At 36.7% G+C, this 20,074-nt stretch overlaps 1 protein-coding gene across 1 annotated transcript in view; it reads left to right on the top strand.

Moving 5' to 3' along the window:
- Window positions 1-20,074, top strand: part of LOC145242782 (uncharacterized) — a 213,163-nt gene that overhangs the window by 147,035 nt on the left and 46,054 nt on the right. The window lies entirely within an intron of this gene.

The following is a 20,074-nucleotide window of genomic DNA, read 5'->3' as shown; positions in this document are numbered from 1 at the left end:
TCTCCTAGCACCAGTGTAGAACAATATTTTTCTCCTAGCACCAGTGTAGAACGATATTTTCTCCTAGCACCAGTGTAGAACAATATTTTTCTCCTAGCACCAGTGTAGAACGAGATTTTTCTCCTAGCACCAGTGTAGAACGATAAAATTGTTGCTATAGAAAAGATGACATGATTCCATTTCCGTTGGATGAAAACCGGTTTTCTTTTCTTATTGCAAACCAGTTATGTACAAATCCCAAGAGTGATAGGAGCCTTCTATCATGTCTGAAAGTAACACAATGTTCAACAAGCGAGATTGGAGATGTGCCGCGGTACAACTCATGCTTTCCACTGATCTAAGATATGACAACAGGACCACTGCCAGCACCCTCAAAATGTAGCGCCAGATTGCCATGAATAACAGAGATATGCCCAGGGTGATGAAAACAAAGTTTCTTCCCACAGTTATGATCTTTGGTGTGTTTTCAAATAAGGGCCACATCATGCCACCTCACATCTTTGAAGTCGGCTGGAAAGTCAACTCTAAAGTGTACTCGAATGTGCTGAAGAGTGTGGTAATCCCATTAGTGCAATCGGGTGGCTGCTGGGAGACCCTGAGTCTGGCAGCTGATAATTCCAAGACATTGAATTTGGTCACCTCTAAATGAGGTGAGATCCATATGCGGGTAGGATTGCAGAATTAAGAGGGCTTTTGGTGATGTTCCGTACATGTTAGAACGTTCCTAATAGGAGTGTGTTTCTGCCCAAGAATTTATTTTCATGTGGAGTGTGTTGTGTGTTCTGCATTTCAGATAGAGTGATCTGATATTCAGAGTCGTGTAGGTTTCGTCTCTGGATTTCTTGGTTGTACTCTCTATGCATCTAGTAATGATAGTTAGAGAGTGGGAATCTTGTCATGTTTGTCACTTCCAGTGGTGATATGATTAATGTTTTTTTTTTTATCTTCTGCATTCATTCCTCCTTGGGGTTTGGGTATCGGTGGTTGTGAAACTGGCTCCTGTGTTTGCTTTTCTTTCTGTATTTTCTTGATTTAGTATTTCTTTAGAACTTCGCCCAATGCGCCTTGCTTTTACATGCAGAGCACTCATCATTGTATGCTGGGCACTGTCGAGGCTTGTGGCTGGTATAAGTTCTCACGTTTCTTGCTTCGGTTAATGCTATATATACTTTCTACTTTCGGCATTCCAAGCTTGTCCAGTTGGTCATTTCTGGCTGTAAAGACTGTAATTTCTAGCCTTCAGTCAGAACGTTCGGTCTGCTGTAGCCTTTTGGTTTGCTATAGAGCTCGTTCCAGAAAGCGTCAGATGGTGTTGAGAATATGATGAGCTCTATAAGTCTCTCACTCAGTTCATCTGTGAAGCCACACTTTTGTGCTAATGGTCTGACTTGTGTAATGATTCGTTTTGCTTCTGACGGTATTGAATGAGATGAATTCTGTGGATCCTAAAATTGACATTCACTCTTAGCTGACTTTTGAAACAGTTCCATAGGTGCTCAGGTGATTTCTTTTGTTGATAAGTGAGGTCATTGGCATTTAAACATTATTGGGATTTCCCAAACGTTTGAGGTAACAAAGTAATGTGACGACGTCAAGAAGAAAGGAAACACAAACACAGAGTTAAATGTTATAAAAAAACTGTATTTACAAAAAAGGAAAAGAAAGGTGTTGCAAACAATTGGGTTTGCGGGAAACTTATCTCACAGATATGTCCGTTTATCAATTAAATCTTTCCTGTGTCCTTAGTTGGTATGAAAGAGAAACGGTGCGGCCTTGGTCTGTGCTGCTATTAGGGCTTTGGACTCCTCGTGCGTCCCATATTTCTGGTAGCGGAGAGCTGGCGAAATGGATGTACTCGCAATCAGGTCCCAACCGCAAAGAGGCCGAAAGTTCAAAGGGGCCGCGCAAATAGGGGTCGGGGAGGAAACTAGAATGGCAGCCCGTGATTGGTTGTTTTTCATCCAATCACAGGGCACCACACTAGTGACTCCGTAATAATTCCAATAACGTCTTAGGTCTTGGTCCCCTATATCATGGAAAATTTTCCTGGCCCATTTTTGTTTTGTCAATTATTTCTTCATTTCTTTTATGTATAGATTCATTTTATGTTTAAAAAACGTCATGGCTTCGCTTAGATCTGGGTCAGATCAGTTCATCGTTGGCAGAATCTTATTTTTAAAAAATTATTCCCAGCGTTTGTCATTTCTTATTTTCTATCAAGAGTGTTACATTTAAGGGATATGAATGATGAAAGAATGCCTACTCACAGTTTGCAATATGGCGTGTATCATTCTACTACATGTTGTGTCGTGTGCTGTTTTATTTATTTATTTTATCATTTGGTGCTGTTCATCTATTATTTTTTGTTCTGCAATGACATTTAAACGTCTTCCTTATGAAAACCTATTCTTATAATCACTGAGTCATTTTGAGGTCTGCTGACCGCACTGAAAAACCCTTAGTTCGTTTCACACCTTTTTGCTAAGTACACATACTGGCATATTCACTGGATTAAAAACAACTTACAGTGAGGTGTGAAAATTGACCATTTTAGAATCAGAAGAAACAGTGACAATGCACTCAGCTGACCTTTAAAGAAAATGCGCTGATTTTACCAAATTGGTCTACCATTCAAAAAATTATTCATGCTCAATTTTCAATATATATTTTATTTATTCATTGACCAAAAAACGACATCAAGTAAAAAAATTATTATTAACAATAAGATTGTCTGTAGGCACCCCCAAACCATTGTGTAGAACGCCATCATTATACACATTAAGTAGTGACGTCAATCATTTCGTGTGTTTACTTATAGTTTGGGTTAATTTCCATAGAAGATCATTTATGCAGAAACTTATGAATAAATAAAATGTACGATAAAAAAATGGATGAAAAACAATATAAGACTTACCTTTTATAAAACAAACTGATTTTTAATAACGAACTATACTGACAATAAAATTAATTTTAACCTGTTCTGTTGATACGAGGGGCGTGCAATAAGTAATGCCCCTGACCCACCTCCAGTTGTCTGATCTAGCTGAAATTTTGCATGTGCAATGATTTATATCTCTATGGGTTATATGGCAAATTACAGCTCTGAGGTCATTGTGGTTTCTGTTTTACAGGTGTTTGAACAGAGTCAGGTGTGAAATGGAGCCTGGTGAAAGTCGAGCAGTAATCCGGTTTTTGTATTTGAAAGGACGCACACCAACACCACAGGAGACTTTTGATGAAATGAAAGAAACTTATGGTGATAATGCCCCATCATATGACCTTGTAAAATCTGGCATCATGAATTTAAACATGTCCAGAAGTCTGTGGAAACAGCTCCCAGACCTGGTCGCTCCCTTCTGCTATTGATGAGGCATTTGTCCATCAAGTTGAGGCTGCCATTTTGGAAGATCGGTGCATTACTATTCGCCAAATAGCCCAAGATGTCAAGATTAGTACAAGGTCGGTGGAAACTATCATTCATGACCATTTGCATATGCATAAGGTGTCTGCCAGATGGATTCCCAGGTTGCTCACACCATTCCAGAAGCAAGAACGTGTCGAGTGCTCGAGGATGAATTTGGAGATGTGCCAAAAAGATGAGTCAAAGTTTTTCAAAAGACTGATAACACAGGATGAAACCTGGGTCCATCACTATGATCCAGAGACCAAAGCCCAGTCAATGCAGTGGAAGCACTTGGACTCGCCACCTCCAAAGAAGGCAAGGGTGCAGCCCTCCACTGGCAAGGTCACACTCACAGTCTTCTGGGACCAGGACGGAGTAGTGATGACAGATTTCCTGGCAAAGGGTACCACAATTACAGGAGCCTATTATGCTTCACTTTTGAGGAAGTTAAGGGAAGCTATCAAAATCAAGAGGCGGGGCAAGATCAGCAAAGGTACCCTCCTCCCGCAGGACAACGCTCCAGTCCACAACTCGCATGTCGCCAGATCAGAAGCACGGGTGTGTGGTTATGAAATCCTCCCCCACCCTCCCTACTCTCCTGACCTTGCACCCTCTGACTTTCACCTCTTCCCAGCCATGAAGTTGTTTTTGAAAGGAAAACGTTTCCCAGATGATGCAGCCTTGATTTCTGAAGTCACGTCGTGGTTGGAGGACCAACCTGGGGTGTTCTACAAAAACGTCTCCAGAGCTGTATCAAATGATGGGAGAAATGCATAACTCTGGGTGGTTCCTATATAGAGAAAGACTAATAATTGTGCCAAGTTTCGTTGCTCTACTGCTATGGGAAGTGGGTCAGGGGCATTACTTATTGCACGCCCCTCGTACATGTATTTAAAGATAATATCGCTTACAGACATCCATACTTTTTTGGAAAATGGCATAAATTTTGATTATCACCTCTGTCATTATGAATAATCAAATCCAAACGATTTTTTTTAGTCAATTTTGGTTTTGTCAAGAGTCATATATTCTATTATATGAATATATTTTTTATTATTGGAAACCTGTTATATAAAAAAATCTATTTAAACTTCATATCGCATAATATTTGAATTTAATGTCATTTAAAGATTTTTAAAAGTAATTATTTTTTTAGAATTCTGTTCTTTTTTTTTGTTGCAATTCAAATAATTATATTACAGAGGGGGAAAAAATCAAACAAAATTGTTTTTTTTAGTCTTTATTTTATGTCCAATTTTATTTACAACTTTAAGCTAAGTGAAAAAAATAACAGGATTATATATATTTATATATATATATATAGATAAATAACTATTATCCAACAGTCGTCGGGACGAAGGAGGTTGGTTAAAGGAGAAAGAAAGAGCAAAGTCTTCAGTATATTGACGTGTTGTAGCTCATGTGCGTGTGTTGTGTGTGTGTTTGTGTGTGTGTGTGTGTGTGTGTGTGTGTGTGTGTGTGTGTGTCAGTGTATCGACGAGAGTAGTTTTGTAGTATGATAAAGAAAGTTCATTCGGGTACCACACATGGAAACAAATGCAAGTTAGAAGGTCGCCATGTTAGCTTGTTGTATTCACATTCGGTCTGGAGTCAAAGGCCCAGGTGAAGTCTGCTGCTCAGCAGAGCCAGAACGAAAGAGGAGTAAGAGTTTCAGATTTTGCCTTTTATGTACTCAGTCACGTGATTGAGAGCTGACTTGTGATTGGGCAGGCCAGGGAGAAAATGGATTTTAAATCCCGAGCCGCAAAAATTAGCTCCTGACTGTGATTGTAGCAAATTTCGGCTACTGCAATCTATTCCTTGCTTCCTTTCTTTCAGCTCATTTGATTCAGTTTAGTGATTGCCATGAATTCGCCGTTTTGATATCTCATTGTAACATAGCACCCCTATTCCAATGTCTTCTTTCAATTAACTGCAGGTTTGTGGGACTTTCTTTCTAACTGTTTTCCTCCTACCTACAGCCATGTTCTTTTCAAGACTAGACCAATAAGTATCTCCTGTCTTTATGACAATCATCTTTCCTTATTGTTAGCTCCTGACATCAAGTGGCTTCACATCTTGTCTCGGGCAATTTCCATGAAATAAAAAGCATTATTTGCTTGTGTTTTGGCAGTGAGAGAGTGTATGCACAGTCAGTGAGCAGCATGTATGTGTGTTGCTATGCGTACAATCTGTGAACGTCTCTCATCACGTGTTACTTGTTCCAACCGAGATGCTGAGAATATTTTAGAAACTTTCTCAAACATGTTGATTCTGAAAGAAAAAAAATTTAAAGAAAATCTGCGTTTAGGTTTTATATTATGCAAAAAATTAAAAGGTGAACGTTCTTAAAGTTTGTGGAAATTTTATTTCTGCCGGTTTCTTCTTTTTTTTCTTAATCTTCTTTCTTACCCCTCCCCCTCTCTGATTTATTCTATTTCCTCCTCTTTAACAACATGTGATCCCGTTGCGCTCGCTGATTGGACGAGCCACTTATTTTCTTGCTCAATGGTGAAAAATTTGAAGTAACAGACAGTTGCTAAAAAGATGTCTTAGTGTAAAGACGTGTTTAAATATGTCTAAGCTACCTGGCATATTTGCTGAGATCAAATAAAAGGCAAAGAAAAGAGACCAGAAATCTTATCGGGGACACTCAACGACTCTGTCTTAACTAAGCCATAAAAATTAAGTGTAAATTCAAGTAATGGGTGAGAGATGTGAATCTATATATTAATACGATAGCGTGTGCGTTATTTTCTGTGTCACACTTACATTCGGGTCATTTAATTGTTATGTACTTCCATTTCTTGTCATAAATAATTTTTACCAAGAATTCTTCATGAGTTTTGGTTTCAGCTTCAATTATAACTGATGGCACTCCAGTAATGTATTTTTTTTAATAAATAATTTTATCGAGAATTCTTCATAAGTTTTGGTTTCGGTTATGGCTGAAGGAACTCAAATTATATATATATATATATATATATATATATATATATATATATATATATACATACATATTCCATAAGTTTTTATTTCGGTTTCGATTCAAGCTAATGCACCCAAGTCATATGGATATATATTTTTTTTATTTTTGAAATCGCAACTTTATAACATATAAAAATCAATAGAACATTAACTTTTTAATAATATATACGAAATCTGCAAGAATTAAAATATCATATTTAAGCGTATTTTTCGACCGGGCTTTTTCAGGCGTTCATGCTAGCTTAGATAAATACTTTTGTAATTTTAACAAAAAAGCTACAACATTATCAGAGCATCTCCATTTACACTGAACATCTAAAGAATGCCAACATCAATACATAATGCATATGGATGAGTCCACAGGTCCTACTAGTATTTTAATTATCTCGAAAAGGATAATTATGGACCAAGAATTGAAAATTCATTTCCAGAAGTTTTTCTAAACTACCTGAAAAAAAAAAAAACGATTGAAATTCTGCTGGAATCTGGCAATTTATCCTTTTTAATTTGTGGGAACATGATGAGAATTAGCAGTGAACCGGATGTTAACGCATCCACCATGAGAGACAAAATGAAAAATCGTCTTTTGCACATGGCTCCACGCATCGCTTCCGCTTGAGAAGAAAAAAAATAAGATAACCACAAAATAATTATTAACCAATGGCAGAGCTCCGCACCTAAAATAAACACCTCAAATATCACAGTCACTGGGAGCCGGTTTTCCACTATAAAAGCGAGGGATCTGAGGGAACCGAGGAGGAGGAAGAGGAGATTCGCCCTGCTGCGTCAGTGAACGCACGGACAGATTCTCCCACCCGACCTAAAGAGATGAAGAAGAAAAAGAAATAAGGCACCAGTGAACTGAAGCTGACTACGCTCTCATGTTATGGGCCAAACGCCTTCAATTCTAAACAATGCCTAATTCACACAAACCAAAGAAGAGAGGAGGAAAAGGAAGACGAAGACGCCGGGCTACTAGCTGCTGAAAAAGTCACTTGCTTTCCAGTTACAAGCCAGGACACGCATCACCGACAGCAGGATGATCAGTCTACCCTAACCCTCTCCCTCGTCCAAAAGATAAGTTACATTTTAGAACATTCATTCCTTGTCAATTCATACTTACCTACAAACAGTATACGAACATTCATTCCTTGTCAATTCATACATACTTACAAACATTTTACGAACATTCATTCCTTGTCAATTCATACATACCTACAAACATTTTACAAACATTCATCTCCTTTGTTAAATCCCTTTTTTATAAATACCGAGGCCATAAATTCACTTGGAGCAAAGACTATTTGAAATACGTGAAGAATTGTTCACTTGTTGTTCGCACCTATAAGTGAAAGGAATATTAGGTCCATTTGGTTAATTTTCTTCTTTAGTAGATGAATTGATGAATGTACTCAATCAATCAATTCTTAATCATGAGAGAATTTCTGCAAAGAAGTTAAATGAAAACAGGAAGTGCTAAAACATGTTTTAAAAAGAAAAGCAATATTTCTTTAAAAAGTATGATGAAAATACGATTCAAAGGAGGATACTTTTATGAACACCTTGGCCTTCGGACACGGATTGATGCTTCACTTGAGTTAATTAGTCCTTGTGTTGTGTGAATGTAGGGGAAACCCTTCATACTGAGACAATTACTATTTATTTGAATACTGCCAGAGTACCAACTTCTTGAGGGGGGCTGGTTTTCCCCTACATTAAAAAACGCCCTTGTGTCTAATTTGCTTTCGTGGGGAAGCAAATTTTTTTTTTTTTTTACACGCTGGTCACCACTTATCAAGGCCAGGAAGCCACTTAGGAATAAGGGTTATTGCAAGTACAGTACGTTAGTGTGGAGATTTAATGAAGTGTTTACTTAAGGGGCGGCTCATTAGGAATTTGTTTACGTTGGACTTGAAGACATCCAGGTTGTAGTCAGGTGGGAAACAGGCAGACGGAACAGAGTTCCACAGGCGTGCAATAAATAAAACAAAGGCCATTTCTAAAAAAGAGTATTTAATTTGAACACTGAATGTTTTGCCATCTAGTAAGTTAACTCTCTCTCTCTCTCTCTCTCTCTCTCTCTCTCTCTCTCTTCGAAAACTATTACTCTATAAAGATTAATTCCTTATAAGCTTGATTGACTTATCTTGGCAGCCTGCAAGTTACTAAACTCGTTTCTCGGTTCATTTTCTCGGTTCATCCCCTCAATAAAAAAATTATCTTTCCCAAGTTGGTCTCTTTTTTTTCTTCTTCTTTTCTTCCTTGTGTGTTTCTTTATTTTTACCAAATTTATCAAGTTAATATGCTATGCGGAAATGCCCTTCATCGGACATATCGAAAATAATTTCTGCAAGCTGTGATTGATTGAAAGGAAAAACTACTGATTTATGATTTTTTTTTCCAATAGTCAATAATTAAAAACAACATTCACTAGCTGCTGCATAATACTCACACTAACTAGTCAATAGGTCATAGAAAAATAGTTACGTCCTATAAACTTAGTGGTTGTCTATTTGGAAGAGTTACCTCACTGATGACTTTTCTGAATAGACAGTCACTATATTGTTACCTAAAGCAGCCATCTTGCTAATGTTTTCAGTTAAACATCTTCCTTATATACAAAATGGAGCTAGCAAACACTCAGAATAGATCCAATGTTTCTTTGTTGTTGTTTTTTACAAAGGAGTCACCAATTTTCAAGGCCCAGGGGTCACTCAAAAATAAGGATTAATGAGTATACAATAGTCAATGGGACTATATCGTAGTAATCGTTCGTAGTGGAAATTCGATAAATTGGATTACTTAAGGGGATGGCTCATTAAAAACTTGTTCCCGCAGGACTTGAAAACGAACATATTGTAGTCAGCAGGAAAGCAGAAAAACAGAACAGAGTTTCACAAGCATGCAGTTCTAAGAAAGAAGCTTTGTTCATGGAATCTATATTTAAGTTTAGACATAGATAAAGAGTAAAGGAAATTATTGATAGTGGTTCTAGCTAGACAAGTATTTTTCGTGAAAGTTTGGTGTGGAGGGACCATATATTGGAGCTTAGATGAGCACTTGCCATGAAAATAACGATAAAGCAGAGACAGGCTCACAACGTTTCTTCTGTGGGAAAGAGGTTGCAGGGAAGAAAAAAGGACCCCCCACTAAACAACAAAGTATATTTTGAACTCTGTCAAGGCAGGATAAGATGGTTCTACCCATGTATGGCAACAGTACTCCATCATTATATGTACTTGACTCTTATACAGGCAGAGAATTGCATCAGCAGTGAAATATCTACTGGAGCAGTAGAATGATCCCACCATGTTTCCAGCAACTTTGGCAACAGATTTGATGTACGTGTTCCATTTCAGATCAGGAGTAAATGTTAGACCCAGATGCTTTTCAAAACATGGAGCCTCCTCAATACGAGAGCCATTCATTTCAATTGATGCCAGACAGGGATCAGAGTGTGGGTGATGTAAAGATAGAAGCCTGGTTTTAGATGCAATAAAATTAACCAGCCACCTCTTTCCCCATTACACCATGTATTCAAGATCAGAGAAGAGAAAATCAGAGTGAATTTGGTCATTTACGGCCTTTATGATTCTAGTTAATGAGATAGTCCATACAGGGGTTTCCAAACTATGATCTGTGGACCAGATCTGGCCTGCCAAAGTTCTTAATCCGGTCTGCAGAGCTCTTATGGAAGACATGAAAATATCTATGAAAAAATTTTTTAAATAGAAATGTGTGCAAATAGAATCGTGGTTTTTAAAGAAAAATCATTAGTTAGTTCAGAAAATGATTAAAAGAATGGGTTTTGGAGAACAAGTTTCACTAAAAAAGCTAATAATCAAAACAGTATAAAATATGTCCAGGTGATTTTTTTTATTTTGGCCAAAAAGATAAGCAATATGCCCCCCCCCACGAAAACTTTGGAGACCCACGCTCTCTATTATTTTATTCTTGATCATAATGCGGGTCACAATCCTGTAGGTGAGGACAGCTGATGGTCTACTTATATTGCATGTCTGATATTCTGCACAACCACTTGTCCAGCACCCCTCACTCACCCTAACTGAAACTTTTAAATTAAATAAAATGAAATGACAGCTCAAGCAAAGGTTACGTTTAAACCAGGACCAAACTCAAAGAAAATCAACCTACCTCCTCCCTTGAAATTTGCATTTACGAATATCCGCAGGCTTAGAACTAACTTAGATGATGTTGAATCATTTCTCCTTGTAAACACCCTGGATATCTTAGCATTAAGTGAAACTAACCTACACTCCTCCATTCCCTCTAAGCACTTTAACATGCCTGGTTATCTCCCAATCTGCTGTAAGGATTCCGACAAACATATGCATGGGCTTGGAGTCTATATTCGTAACACTCTCCCCCTGACTAGAGAAACAAAACTAGAATCGGACGACCAGGCGTTTATGTGCTTCAGGCTAAACATGCAACATAATATTATCTTGTATTTTCTCTACCGCTCTCTCTCAACCCAGGACTATACCCTAATAAACAAAGTCTCTGACAGCATAGATACAGCACTCTCCTTCACTACTAGCACACAAGTACATGTATTTGGTGACTTCAATGTCCACCACAGTAACTGGCTTGGATTCTCTAATTACACAGAGGTAGCTGGTAGCACAACACATAGCTTCTCTATATCTCATTCCCTATCTCAGATGTTTACATTTGCGACACATTTTCCAGACCAGCAAGATCAACATGCCTCACTTCTAGATCTATTTCTGACAATAGTTCCTGATGATTGTTAAACAAATGCCCACAGCCCACTTGGGAATGCTGATCATGCTGTGATAATGGCAGAAATTACCCTAAATTTTCACTCTAAAACTAAAGACCTACTACTCAAAACAACGAGGTATTACAAAAAGGCTGATTGGGAAGCCATCAGGGAACTCATCAGAAATGCCCCATGGCAAAACATCTTTACTCTTCCAGCGGAACAGTGTGCAAATGAGACCACTGAATGGTTCAAAACTGCAATTGAAGCACATGTTCCCGCATGAAAATTCTATAGCAAGCGCCACTCTCCCCAATGGCTTACTTCTGCTTGTGGAGCTGCCATTTGTCAAAGGCAGCATGCGTTCCGCAGATTCAACCGACATAAGTCCACTTCAAACAGACAGAAGTATATAAAAGATAGAAGTAATTGTAAAAGAGTAATTGCGACAGCTAAGACAGATGACACTGAAACCACCAGAAAACGCATTGAAGCACAGAAATTAGGAACCCGTGATTTTTGGAAAATCTACAATAGTGTAGTAAATAACGGGCAGTCAACGATTCCCCCACTATCAAACGGTCACGAGGTTGCTTGCACGGCAACCAACATGGCTAATCTGCTTGCCAGTCAGTTTGCCTCAAACTCCATACTGGACCTGGCACACCACTCCCTCCCAACTTTTCTTTGCAGACATTACACTAGATGATTTGAAAATCGCTCCTTCTCAGGTACACGGTACCATAAAAAACCTAGACACCTCAAAAGCATGTGGACCCGATCTCATCCCGGCTGTGCTATTAAAAAAATGCTCTGCTGAAGTTGCTCCAGTTCTCTCCAAACTTTACAATAAATGCCTTAACGAATCTTGCTTTCCCGACTGCTGGAAAACCGCTTCTGTGGTACCAGTCTTCAAGAATTCTGGTGAAAAAACTGACCCATTAAATTATCGCCCCGTTAGCCTCCTCCCGCTTTTCACCAAAATATTTGAGTCCTTAATTAATCAAGCCCTAGTCCAACACCTAACAGCCGCTAAACTCCTGACCGACAAACAATATGGGTTCAGGCAAGCCTGTTCAACAGCAGATATCTTAACTGTAATCTCTGAACGTATATACCGTTCACTGGACAACACAGGGGAGGGTAGAGCGGTAGCCCTCGATATATCTAAGGCTTTTGACACAGTATAGCATGATGGTCTCCTAAGGAAAATTAGATCATATGGTATCACTGGAAGAATACATAATGGTCGTACATCTAAACAATATGATATAAATGCGGACATATCCTTAGAAAAATCCAAATTGTCCTCGATGGTCGTACATCTAAACAATATGATATAAATGCGGACATACCTCAGGGGTCTATCCTTGAACCTTTATTATTCCTGATATTCATAAATGACCGCCCCGATAAAATTGTTTCGGAGATGGGTATATTTACTGATGACACCATTCTCTATAACAGGCACGACGGGAAAACAAATGAACACATATCTAAGAAAATGGCAGAAACACTAGAGGATGACCTCGAATCTGTAGTGGAATGGGGACAAAAATGGATGGTCACATTCAATGCTGCCAAGACTAAGCTTGTTTCCTTCAATAACTACAAGAAACCTTCTCTACCACTAAAAGCAATGGCCAAGAATACATTACCCGAAAGTACTTCCTTTAAACTCCTTGGCCTAACGTTTACATGGAACATGAACTAGAATAGATACATTGAGAGCATTGCCAAGGCTGCTGCAAAGAAGGTGGGCTCTCTCTACCATGCTAAAAAATTACTTACACCTGAAAGTATCCTGTACCTCTATAAGGCCACCATTCGCCCATGTATGGAGTACTGTTGTCACATTTGGGCTAGTGCATCTGCTACTTGTCTCTCACTCCTGGACAGGGTTCAAAAGAAAGTCGCCAACCTGATAGGTTCTGAACTGTCATCTAGGCTTTAGTCTCTGTCCCATTGACGAAATGTTGCATTCCTCTGCCTGTTCTACAAATACTTTAATGGTGAATGCTCTGACGACTACAAGCACTTGTACCTCCTTGACGTGACTACCCCCGACAAACTCAACAAGCAACTAAGTCCCACCTCTTTACAGTAGAGATCCCTAGATGTAAGACAGCCTTTTCCTCCAATAGTTTCTTCCCCAGAACTGCAAGACTTTGTAACTCCCTTCCGGGATTCTGCTTTCCCAACTGTACTGATATGCAGTTCAAGTGTAATGTGAACAAACATCTTGCTATTCATCTCCCTTCATAATACCCCCACAAATTATGTTCTTGATAGTAGCCCCTACTTCAAAGTGGCACTGTGCCTTGTTTGGGGTGAAAATTGATTAAAAAAAAAAATGTGGGTCACAAAATTACTTAGTCTTTCCACATTCTAAGCTATCAGATTCAGTTAAAACTATAGTGATAGTCATCCAGTGGTGAGGCCCTCTTTGGGGGGCTTTTAGGAATGTGGAGTTGTCCATCATTTACCATTGCTCTGAGGTCTATTTTGGGCCTGAGTCCATGCACATGTTAGGACATGTCTGAAGATACTGGCTTGTTGACCAAAAATGCAGCAAATATCACAGGCAGCCAAGGACTGCCTGTGAATTTATATTCACTTATACTTTCTCCTTTGGAGGAAGCCAGTTCAACTCACTTAGGGTGAATGCCATATAACAACAACAACAGTGGTAGTCAAGAATATCTCTTTTTTTTTTTTCTGATTTCTGGTGTCCATTTGAATGAGAATCTGTATGTTTAGTGGGATAGTTGTACCCCAGCTAATCTTTTATCTTATAGAACCCTCGATAAAAAATGACAAACTCCTTTTAACATTGAACCTTTGCAGTGGTGGAGCTCGAAGTTCTTGAGTCAGGTCCACGTCGGACTGTCGGTGCTGGGCGAGGAGGAAAGGAAGGTGTGTCTTCGCTCGCGGCTCTGTGCTGACTGTTGGATGTCCCCTGCACTCTTTTTGAGGACAGTAGGATCAATGCGCCCTGCCTGTCGATTGGCCAGTCTATGGCCAAAGAACTTACAGGGAAGCATTGATCCGCCAGAGAGTATAGTTCATTAGGGGGGGTCGCTACATATGTCAACTTGATTATGCCATATATATTGAACGCTTGCAATCAAACTGATAAACATTTGGTAATGTTTATACATTGAAAATTTGGTTCCTGGAGAAAGTTCAAGAGGCTTCTACCAATCCTTACATCTAGACACATTTCACTGAAGATTTTGGAGCAAAATCTGTTATAGTCAAGATCAGGGTTTCCTAAAGTGAGCCCCACAGAGTGAGGCTGAAGGGCTCCGGAAGCCCTTTCTTAAAGAGGACCAAATGTTTTGTATGGAAAAATTAAATGGTTGCAGACATTTAATTATTCATCATTTTTACTGTAAATACATAACTACAGATGTAAAGAGTTTCAAGATGGTTCATTAAAAATAAAATAAAAAAATTAATTTACAAAAAATGCAACAATTTTTGATTAATCAAAAACAAAAAAAAAAATGGTTGTAAACATTATCATTAGTTAGTATTAAAATTTGAAATGAATGTTTTTCATATTCATTTTAGAGATTATCTTGTTAGTGCTCTGTGAAAAACCTTTGCCCTGCTCAGGGGCTCCATGGTGTCATAAAGTTTAGGAAACTCTGGTCAAGATTGTCTGTTGTTTCAGCTCCTGCTGTCCATTTGGCTGGATAACTGGGCATACTCAAGTGGACAAGAAAACCATTCTTAATATAGGGAAAGAAGGAGGGGGGCTTTTGCGATATTTGCTTTTTTTGTGATAGTTTTGTTACTGTGTAACATATGTCAGGTCTCGTAGCAGTCATTAAGTATATAAGGCTTCTCTCGGTATAGTTTATCATCAATTATTTCAGATTCTGTATCTATATTTTTATTGATATCATTTCCAACCAGCATTGAGTGTTTCTTGCATTCCAAACTCTAATAGGATTTTATCAATTGATAATTTATCGATTGATTCATTTTAATAATTCCTTTTTCAGGAGTAAACTGTATGCCCAGAAACCATGATATCTTGCCAAGACTGGTCATTTTGAATTTTTTTTATTTAATCTGTTCTTAACATCGGTTAACATTATGTCACAATTTGATGCGATTAAAATATCATCGACCCATAAAACTATAATCCGTAGTTTATTGTCTTTATTTTGAGTATACAAACAGGAGTCCACTGGGCATTGTTTGAATTGTTGTTCATATAATCATGAAATACTCTATTCCAGCATCAACTGCTCTGCCTCAGACGTACCGTGATCTGCTAAGCCTCCACACGCAACTTTTATTTTTCATTATGAATCCCTCTCAAGGGTTAATATAAATTTCACAGTCTATTGGGCATTTAAATAAGCATTTTTTTTTTTTTTACATCTATTTGATAGATATTAAGGTTATATTGCCATACGATTTGCAACAAAATTTTGATTGTTAGATTTGTAGTCGGTGAAAACGTAGAAAAATATTCTATACCGTAAATCTGAAAGTACCTTTTAGCAACTAATCTTGCCTTGTACTGTTCAATGCCTGACACTGTAGTCTTTTTTTTTTGTTGTAAAGTCCCAAGAAATGACATGTTTATTATTTGGCACTACCGAATAAGTATTATTTTCTCTTAAAGTATCTATTTTGCTTTTCATTGTTATTTTCCATTGCTGACAATGTTCTGAACTAATTGCTTCGTTAAAGCATATTTTGGCATATTATCCATGGAGTAGCAATACTCCACTTGATAATCTTCCAAATTGTCGACCACAAAAGCATTGGGTTATCTTCTACTTATTTTGGGGTAATGTCCTGATGAATTTTCGACTTTAACATCAGTGGGGACTGCCAAAACAATTTGAAAAAAAAAAAAAAAAAAAAAAAAGGAACACATCTGTGACGTCAGACTTGTGTTAACTATGGAAAAGCAGAAGCAACTTCATAATTTTTTAAAACCTTTGTTTATCTTCTTCAAACTGAAATTAATAATTAATCTTTGTTATAATTAATTAATAATATTATAAACATTCGTATATTAAATATCAAATACGGTTTTACGAGTGTTTGTTTGGTTAATCACCGGCTTCCATACTTTTGTTCAGTAAAAAGAGACAAACAAAATATGAGGGGGGTATATAAAATGTCTAATGTTTGTGCAATAATATTTTTAAATCGGTTTTAATTTGACGATAAAATAGCTGGCAAGAGTCATGTTTATATTAAAACTTAATATTTTAAAAACTTTTAAACACAATTAATTAAAAATCTATGTTGTAATGGAACATTTTGAAATAATGGAATTTTAATCGTTTTAATCTTTTAAAAATTAATTCATTTTTAGGAAGTTTCTTTTTCTTGGCAATTCAACTGGTTATAGTATATATTAATTAGAAAAAACGCTATTTAAATAAAAATCTTAATATTAAATTTATATATTTTTTTAAATTGCAAATTCAAGGTAAGTTTTTGATCAATAAGTGTATTTAAATTTTTTAAAAATAAATATTTTTTACTTATTTGAACTCTTATGTTTCATAATAAATAGAAATTTCGATAGATTTAAATATATTTTGTTCAAATTTTGAAAAAATAAATAGGGGGGGGGGGGCGGACACGCACTAAAAAAATATTTCCCCTCGTATATTTACGGAAACTGCATTTTATATGTAATTTCATAATAAAATGGATAAGTATCGCAAATTTCACGAAAATCTGACTATTAGTTGATTTTTGCTAGATTTATTAAACGCGGGTATGTTTTCACGTTCGGAATGCCTACTACATGGGAACATTATTTTAAAGCGTCAATTATGTAAACACGATTTTCGTCTCGCAATTTCATTATTTTTGTTTGATGAAAAAAATTTTTTTAAATCATTACTAGTTTATTTTGTCCTTCTTCTTCTAAATGGTACAAAAGTTATATTGATAATATTAATTTATAATAAAGTTACATCGTTTTACATATAGCGGGGGCGGGGTAATTCTGTGGTGAATTTTGGAGATGCCTAAACATCAGCAGCATCGCTGTCATCATTATTAATACTCCTCTCTTCGTCAAAGGCGACTTTACGGTCGTTGTTTTATGAATTTGAAGTAATATTAATTCATTCTCTTTGTATGATGGATTTTCATTATTGAAATTAAACGTGTCTGTGAATTTTACATATCGGATTCTTTTTATTTTATTTTTCTCTGGAAATATACTAAGTAGGCTGGGCTGTTTTTATTGTACCCAAGGAATATACCATGGCCGATTTTAATATTTAATTTAAATGCAAAGCAAATTGAACCAAATACATGAATTCTGCTTAAATTTGGTTTTATACCACAGAAATCTTCATATGGGATTCTAGATAGTCTTTTGTTAAAGGACCGGTTGCGTATATATGCAGCAGCAGCAGCAGTCATAAGTGCATACATCCAGAGGTTTTTGCGGAGTTTTAATTTGGCATTTAAAAAAAGTGTCCGCTATGATCTTTCTGCAGTTCCGTTTTGGTGAGGTGAATTTGGGGCTGATTTTTCATGTTTGATACGATGGTTAATTAATAAAAATTCAATAGTAGATTCTGTACCATTATCAGAGCGAATACACTTTACTGCACTGTAGGGGGCCATGTCAGCTATTTTTTAGTTACTAGCAAGGTATCATATTTATTCTTTAATAGATCATTATTAAACCGGAATAATCGTCCACAAAAGTTAATGCATGCCTCAAATTTTCTCTGCCTATCAGTTCCATGGAAAAGTTCAAGTCACAATATTGCATCAGTGATAGGATTTTTGTCTGGCATCTTGCTTTGGTACTTTACCATTTTACTTCGTGTAAAAGCGTTGCAGTTTGTCAAGTGTTTTGAAGTTTTTATTTTCATTCCGTCAACCACATTTGGCAAACTTTTGATATCTGGAATACTGCAGTGCCCAAGAATTGTATGCCATGTCTGTAAATCATAGTAGGCAGTTTTTCATGGAACTATGCTGTTTAAATAATATAGTCTTCCATTTTCTTCAATATCCTCTGGAATGAAGTAACTCAAAAATGATATTTTACTACTATTGTTTACAGAATTTTTCATTCCAGCATTTCTTAATTTACTGAAGATAACGTTGGTTTTCTTTTTAATTCATTATTAGCTCCTAGGCATATATCATCTTGGTAACAGACCATAACCTGTTTGATTGCGCTTTAAAATATGGTGCTTGCTGTTTTTTTAGATTCCATATGGAAACCTTTTTTACTTTAGTAACTTATTAGTATATTTATCATTGTTGCTTTTTGCCAATTAGTATTTGGTGATATGTTGTCATCTCTACTATTATATAGAAGGAACCTTGTGTGTGTGGTGTCTGAGTTTGTTTTCTAAAGACTACACAACGCCTGGGCCGATTTTTATGAAATTCCACATAAATGTACTTTATGTATCTGGCAATGTTCTTAGATAAGTTTTGTATTGGATATCTTCAATAAGTATTGATAATCGAAATGAAAGAAGGAACACACGATTTTGACCAACATTACCACCTTATACAGCCTAACATCACAAGTGCATTTGGGAACTTTTGTTACTATACAAGTAGAAAGGCCCAGCATATAAATTTAACAGTAGGTTCTTTGATAAGACAGGGGTGTGTTCAAAATTAATGTTTCTGTTTATAGCACAATTGAACCATGATACTTGACTTTGGCATTTCAAACTTTAATTTCAGCTGTTATATATAAAAATAATTTTATAAAATCAACAGTAGTTCTCTACAGTGGCTACAATATATTCTGAACTACGTGACTGCAGGGAGGTATGTGAATCTCCCTTCTGGTGCTCCGTGATGGGTTCTTAACTAGAGCAGGTGATTAATCGATTTGATTTAAAAATGGGTGATTTAACCAATTTCGATGACAATAAAAACATAGGCGAGTAAAACATTTGTCGAACGTCATTCAATCCTGGGCAACGTCAGGTCTTCCTGCTAGTTAAACCTATTTTTGGAAAAATTAGTGTTGAGGCAAATAATCGGAATTGAGAATCCGAAAAATTTTAGCCTATTTTAGACATTCTTTTATTTAATTTTAACCTTAATTTACCGTTACTAGTACTAATGATAAAAGAATCAATTAACATTCCAACCAGATTTAGATAAAAATGTCACAGATAAAAGCATGAGTAGATAAATAGAAAAAAAAAAAAAATGGCACAATGAAAAATATAGGTGAAAATTTCATGAGTTTATAAAATCACTATTTTTAATCAATCATGCAGAAAAATATTTGCGAAAAAATATAAAAATCTATTTGTTCAAGGCATCCATGTATTTTTACGTTTGTGAAAATATATACACACATTACACAGGATTTTTACAATAATCTGAAAATTATAAGAACCACACCTGTATAACTAGATATTTACAAATTTAAAAAGAATCAGAATTGGTAATTGTACATTCAGTCCTGCCAATAAAACTTCAGTATTAGAGGTATTGTTGCCACATCTGGGCAGGAGCTGCTAAAAAGATCTATTCCTGCCTTGACAGAGTTCAAAATGGACTTCATACCCAAGTAGGAGATGCTCTTTTCTCTTCCCTGCAACCTCTTTCTCACAGAAGAGATATTGCGAGCCTGTCTCTGCTTTATCGTTATTTGCATGGCAAGTGCTCGTCTGAGCTCCAATCTATGGTCCCCTCTCGCCAAACATTTATGAGAAACACTATCAAAAATTTCTCCCACTCTTTATCTGTGCCTAAACCTAAACATAGATTCCATGAACAAAGCTTCTTTCTTAGAACTGTACACTTGTGGAACTCTCTTCCGTTTACCTGCTTTCCAGTTGACTACAATATGGTTGTCTTCAAGTCCAACGTAAACAAGTTCTTGATGAGCCGTCCCCCTTAAGTAATCCAATTTACCAAATGTACACTTCTAATGATTACTATGA

This window comes from Euprymna scolopes, chromosome 21 (assembly GCF_053919585.1).
Source record: "Euprymna scolopes isolate OS-2025 chromosome 21, ASM5391958v1, whole genome shotgun sequence".
Classification (NCBI taxonomy): domain Eukaryota; kingdom Metazoa; phylum Mollusca; class Cephalopoda; order Sepiida; family Sepiolidae; genus Euprymna; species Euprymna scolopes.
The sequence above is the reverse complement of the archived record's forward strand: the minus strand, read 5'-3'. Positions and strand labels throughout refer to the sequence as shown.